Source organism: Bubalus kerabau, chromosome 19, assembly GCF_029407905.1.
Source record: "Bubalus kerabau isolate K-KA32 ecotype Philippines breed swamp buffalo chromosome 19, PCC_UOA_SB_1v2, whole genome shotgun sequence".
Taxonomy (NCBI): domain Eukaryota; kingdom Metazoa; phylum Chordata; class Mammalia; order Artiodactyla; family Bovidae; genus Bubalus; species Bubalus kerabau.
The window spans coordinates 56,500,410-56,507,227 of NC_073642.1; the positions used below are offsets into that span (position 1 = coordinate 56,500,410).

The window sequence follows — 6,818 nt, forward strand, 5'->3', positions numbered from 1 at the left end:
CTGGGACTCACAGACCCGAGGAGGTCAGTGGGAGAAGAATGCCTGACTGTTTGAAACACCTTCCTGACATTGTCTGGTGATTTACACGTGATGTGTCAATTAAAGGACTTCAGTTCAAGAAGCGTTTATGTAACTAACTATACTGGAAACAAGCACTTGCACTCAACATTGTGGGACATACGACGATCTAATGATCGAAATCACCATTGTCTCTTGTCTGGATTATTACCAAAAAACAAACAAATAAAACCAATCCCAACCTCTCCTCTCCCCCTCAAAAAACCCCTAAACAACTGACATTCCCACATCTACTCATGGCTCCAATCTGTTCTTCAGATTGCAGTCACGTGCACGTTTAACAACCTAATTCTGACCTCCTCATTCCCCTGATTAAAAACTCCAGGATCCTTTTCCCCACAAGATAAAATAATAAATTATTAGGACTGCATTGAGCTAGCCCCTGCCTACTTCTATAAGCCTCACATCAAGTCACACTTCCTCATTCATTAAACCCTCATAACCCTTTTTCCAGTACTTAGAACATATCATTATTTCTGGAGTTTTATATTTCTTAGATACTGTTCCCACGCACTTTTTCAATTTCCTTCCCACGTTCACCTAGCTATTTCCTACTCTCTGTTAGAATTTGCTATAAACATTATTTCTTCCAGGAAGCATTCCCTAATTCCCCAGACCGAATTTCGTCCCCATATCATATGCTCTTGTTAAAATCGGCATTTCTGGGACTTCCCTGGTGGTCTGTCTGCCAATGCTGGGGACATGGGTTCAACCCCTAGTCTGGGAAGATCCCACATACCATGCAGCAACAAAGGCCATATACCCTACAGCCCGTGCTCCATGACAAGAGGAGCAACTGCAGCAAGAAGCCTGCGCAGCACAACGGAGAGTGCCCCACCTCGCTCATCAACTAGAGAAAGTCTGCGCGCAGAAACAAAGATCCAGGGCAGTCAAAAATTTTTTATTTTTTATTTATTTTTTTGTGAGAAAAGGATAGTTTATTGTATTATGTGCCTGTATTTCTTTCCTCTCTGTGCTTGCTTGCTTTCTGATGCTCTAAGATGTCTTTTCTTTTTTTTTTAATTTTTTTTTAAATTTTATTTTATTTTTAAACTTTACATAATTGTATTAGTTTTGCCAAATATCAAAATGAATCCACCACAGGTATACATGTGTTCCCCATCCTGAACCCTCCTCCCTCCTCCCTCCCCATACCATCCCTCTGGGTCGTCCAAGTGCACCAGCCCCAAGCATCCAGTATAGTGCATCGAACCTGGACTGGCAACTCGTTTCATACATGATATTTTACATGTTTCAATGCCATTCTCCCAAATCTTCCCACCCTCTCCCTCTCCCACAGAGTCCATAAGACTGTTCTATACATCAGTGTCTCTTTTGCTGTCTCGTACACAGGGTTATTGTTACCATCTTTCTAAATTCCATATATATGCGTTAGTATACTGTATTGGTGTTTTGCTTTCTGGCTTACTTCACTCTGTATAATAGGCTCCAGTTTCATCCACCTCATTAGAACTGATTCAAATGTATTCTTTTTAATGGCTGAGTAATACTCCATTGTGTATATGTACCATAGCTTTCTTATCCATTCATCAGCTGATGGACATCTAGGTTGCTTCCATGTCCTGGCTATTATAAACAGTGCTGCGATGAACACTGGGGTACACGTGTCTCTTTCCCTTCTGGTTTCCTCAGTGTGTATGCCCAGCAGTGGGATTGCTGGATCATAAGGCAGTTCTATTTCCAGTTTTTTAAGGAATCTCCACACTGTTCTCCATAGTGGCTGTACTAGTTTGCATTCCCACCAACAGTGTAAGAGGGTTCCCTTTTCTCCACACCCTCTCCAGCATTTATTACTTGTAGAGTTTTGGATCGCAGCCATTCTGACTGGTGTGAAATGGTACCTCATAGTGGTTTTGATTTGCATTTCTCTGATAATGAGTGATGTTGAGCATCTTTTCATGTGTTTGTTAGCCATCTGTATGTCTTCTTTGGAGAAATGTCTATTTAGTTCTTTGGCCCATTTTTTGATTGGGTCATTTATTTTTCTGGAGTTGAGCTGTAGGAGTTGCTTGTATATTCTCGAGATTAGTTGTTTGTCAGTTGCTTCATTTGCTATTATCTTCTCCCATTCTGAAGGCTGTCTTTTCACCTTGCTAATAGTTTCCTTTGATGTGCAGAAGCTTTTAAGGTTAATTAGGTCCCATTTGTTTATTTTTGCTTTTATTTCCAATATTCTGGGAGGTGGGTCATAGAGGATCCTGCTGTGATGTATGTCGGAGAGTGTTTTGCCTATGTTCTCCTCTAGGAGTTTTATAGTTTCTGGTCTTACGTTGAGATCTTTAATCCATTTTGAGTTTATTTTTCTGTATGGTGTTAGAAAGTGTTCTAGTTTCATTCTTTTACAAGTGGTTGACCAGATTTCCCAGCACCACTTGTTAAAGAGATTGTCTTTAATCCATTGTATATTCTTGCCTCCTTTGTCAAAGATAAGGTGTCCATATGCGCGTGGATTTATCTCTGGGCTTTCTATTTTGTTCCATTGATCTATATTTCTGTCTTTGTGCCAGTACAAAAATACGGAACGCGTCACGAATTTGCATGTCATCCTTGCGCAGGGGCCATGCTAATCTTCTCTGTATCGTTCCAATTTTAGTATATGTGCTGCCGAAGTGAGCACCAAAAATTTTTTAAATAAATAAAAATTTAATAAATATTTTTTTAAATCTGCATTTCTCCATCATTATACTCAGCATACTTATAATTATTGGTTAATATCTGACTTTTCTGATTGACTAGAAATTTCATGAGTGCATTTAAGACAGAGGTTACCCCCATTCATTATTGAATGAATAAAATTAATTAAAAATTGGTTCACTGCTCTCAGAAGCCCATAGTGTAGTTGAGCCAACACACACACACATACACATCACTCTTAGTTTTAGTACAAGATGAGCTAAGTGTAGGCAGGATGCAATGAATATTGTAGACAATATGCAATGAAAGTGGTAGAAAAATAAGGAAGGGAGACATTAGTTCTTAGTAAGAAGATAGAAAATAGCAGTACTTGATGGGAGGAACGCCATCAGAGGGATGGTGGCAAAGGACTCCACAAGGAAGGAGGAACCAAGGTATGGAGAGAAGAGACTACAGGTAGATTTGGGCAAAGGCAAGTACTCCACTGTGACTGAGGAATGGCATTTTTGGAAGGGTGTGGTGCAAGATAAAGCTGGAAAGTTAGGCTAACTTTATCAAACTGAATATCAGACTGAGCTATTTGTACGTGACTCTACAGGCAGGAGTATCAGATCTGGCTTTGAAGAGGATATTCTCCGTTGTGTAGAATTAAATCTCTTAGGGATTGTCTAGAGATCTAGTTCCAGTAGATAGCAGTCTCTCCACACTCTCCATATGTCTGTAAACATTTCAAACACACAAACAATAAAGAAACCTCAGTCCTACTGCACATAAGCATTTCCAGGGAAATACAGGTCATCCTGTGGATACTACAGATGAGAATTCCAGGAGAAGGAGGGATCTAGTCAGCTAAATTTATGCTGAGAGGTGCAGGTTGCAATGTTTGAGTGGTTTTCTCAGGTTCTTATTTTTTCAGCTTATTGATAGATAATTGACAAAGTTGTAACATATTTTAAGTGTACATTGTAATGGTTTAATACATATATGTGTACACATTGTGAAAGCATTCCCCCCAAAGAATAAATTGACATATCCATCAACTCACCTATTTATCTTTTTGCATCTGAGAATATCTAAGTTTCACTCTCTTGGCAAATTTCAATTATACAATACAGTATTATCAACTGTAGTCACTATGCTACGTATTAGCTCCTCAGGCCTTATTCATTTTATAACTGAAAAAAAGTTTGCACTCTTTTACAAATCTTTCCCTGTTCTCCCACCAAGCAGGCCCTGCCAACCACTTTTCCACTCTCATATTTTATGAGTTTGACCTTTTAAAAAAATTTTTAGATTCTTCATATAAGTGATACCACATAGTATTTGAAACAGATGTGGGTTTTTTTGGCCGTACCGCACACCATCTGGGATCTTAGTTCCCCAACCAGGGATCAAACTCACATCCCTTGCATTGGAAGCACTGAATCTTAACTGGTAGACCACCAGGGAAGTCCCCAAACAGATTTTTATCAGGGCTAAATAATGCTATCTCCAGTAACAGTGTGGGTCTTTCATTAGAGAACAAAATGCCTCAATTATGTAAAGAAAAGAAGGTGATCTGGCTTTTGAGAAAAAAAGGAATAGTAGAGTCAAATTATTAAAAACTCTTACCCTATTTCAGGAAAATGAATTCCCATATGCAGCTGGTATAACCACAATCTACCCAAAAAACCAATTTGGCAATGTTTCCTACAAGCAAAAGACAGTTGGTAATATTTCCATATGACACAGTCCCTTATGCATGAATCCATAACACAAGCCTCTCACGAGTTTGAAATTTCTTGTATCTTTTCCAAAGAATTTGACTCTTTTTCTTACTTTCAGGTGCTTTGGTGTATGATGTGCATTCCTTTTGCATGAATGTCAATGACGGAATGTCACACAGCTTCACTTATTGTGGGGATCTTTATTTCCGAGGTCCTTATAAAGTTATTTGTGAGAAACTATGAAATTGTACTTCTTTTGAGGATGAATATGGCTTCATCTATATAAAATGTATGTTTCACTGCTTTACTGCAGATAGAATAAGCATTTATTTCAGTTCTGAATCATGATGTAATTATGATTAATTTTAAATGGCAATTAAACTTAATATACTGGAGTAGGAAATGGCAACTCCAGTATTCTTGCCTGAAAAATTCCATGGACAGCGGAGCCTGGCACACTACAGTCCATGGGGTCGCAGAGTCAGACACAACTAAACACACACACAAACTTAATATATGTATTTCAAATAATACCTACAATTAAAGCATCAGTAATATGAACGGTATGACGAAGGTCATGCACACTTGCACAGGCATTGGCAACTACGATAGGCTGCCATTTGGCTGTAAACAGTTTTATGACAATACCTTGATTTCAGAGATACATCCTGATTTCAGAGAAACTAATATGTGGGGAAAAGGAAGTAGATTGCCGAGTCAATGAAACATGGTAAGTTCTGCCTCCCCAACTAGATTATGTTTTTCAAAGTTGGAACCTGCATCCAAGTGGGATGTTCTCTGTAAATATTATAATCTCACCTTGATTCAAACTGACCTAATAAGAAAGTAGATGGGTTCACTAAACTGGAAAGCCAGAGTGATGTGGGAGAATCTTTCAGGGTTGTTTAACCCCATGGAAAAATTATGTGATCAAGGACTCAAGTTTTTTCCATAGGTCTGCTTGTCTTCCTTAATAACAGCTTCATTCTCAGGCTACCCTCTCTTCTTCTTCAGTAGTCTTAAGATGGTTGTCAATAGCTTTTGAGACTACATTCTACTTCTTAACATCCTGCCAGATCAATGAATTTCCATTTCCAGAAGCTTCCACAAACACCTATGATTTGTTAAAATTGGTTCACAAACCTCTTTTTAAGTCAATTATATGAAAAGGGGAGGGATTATCCTGATTGGGCTTCCTTTATAGCTCAGTTGAGAAAGAATCTGCCTGCAATGCAGGAGACCTGGGTTTGATTCCTGGGGTGGGAAGATCCCCTGGAGAAGAAAATGGCAACCCACTCCAGTATTCTTGCCTGGAGAATCTCATGGACAGAGGAGCCTGGCGGGCTACAGTCCATGGGGTCACAAGAGTCGGACACGACTTAGTGACTAAACCACCACCTATCCTGATTAATTAGATTAGTTAACTTAATTAATTAGATTAATCAAGTATCCAACACAGAATTTAATTTCTTTCTCCTGAGGCATATGGAAGAGTGAATTCTTGGTCAAAATCAGAGTTCTGTTAGTAAGGAAAAGCAGGATAATAATTTGTCTACTCCAGAACCCTCCTGAATACTTTTGTATCTCTACTAGTCTCTAGAATGTGACACAGTAATGGTAATTTCTTTAAGACCAAAAACTGTGCCTTATTTATCTTTTCTACTATCTTTAATTTCCTGCACATTGTTGATGCATAGTGAATTTATTATTATTGTGTGTAATAGTGGTTACGTTCCTTGCCAAAAGAATCTTGAAATGACATGTAGTTTCCTTAGCTTTTTTATTCAGTAGTAAGGCCCTGTATCAATAGAAAGAAAATAAAAATTTTGCTTAAAAAATCTAGCCCAGTAAAATTCTTGATATTCTCAAGAATATCATGGACACAGAAGATTATCTATGAAAGCAAAGTTGAAGGTGTGTAATAGATAATTAGTAAAACTTAAGAAAAAAAAAAAAGATATATTCAGCAAAGCTGTTTATCAAGAACTTTAGACAAGATTCAGGAAAGAAACTTCCCTAGTGGTCCAGTGGTTAAGATTCTGCCTTGCAATGCAGGGGACATGGGTTCCATCCTTGGTCTGGGAACAAAGGTCTCACAGGCTACTAAGCAACTACAGCAACTAAGCCCAGAGTCCACAGTGCAGCCAAATAAATCAACATTGAAAAAAGATAAAACCTCAAAGAAAAGATTCAGGGGAAGGTAACCTGACTTCTACATCAAAAGATTATCTTTTGTAGAACTCTACTCCAAGGAACATAGAAAGAGTGGATAGTCTAGCTTTTATTTTCTTTTTATTCTGATTCTATTCCAATATGAATCATTTCTTGTTCTAAACTATTCTGTTCTAAATTATTCATTTGATACCTCAGATCTAATGA

At 38.1% G+C, this 6,818-nt stretch overlaps 1 non-coding gene across 1 annotated transcript; it reads right to left on the reverse strand.

Annotated features, from left to right (window-relative positions):
- Positions 1-2,609: 2,609 nt before the first annotated feature.
- Positions 2,610-2,716, reverse strand: LOC129634661 (U6 spliceosomal RNA). Its single transcript, XR_008705831.1, has one exon. It is a non-coding gene; the product is annotated as a U6 spliceosomal RNA (small nuclear RNA).
- Positions 2,717-6,818: the final 4,102 nt, after the last annotated feature.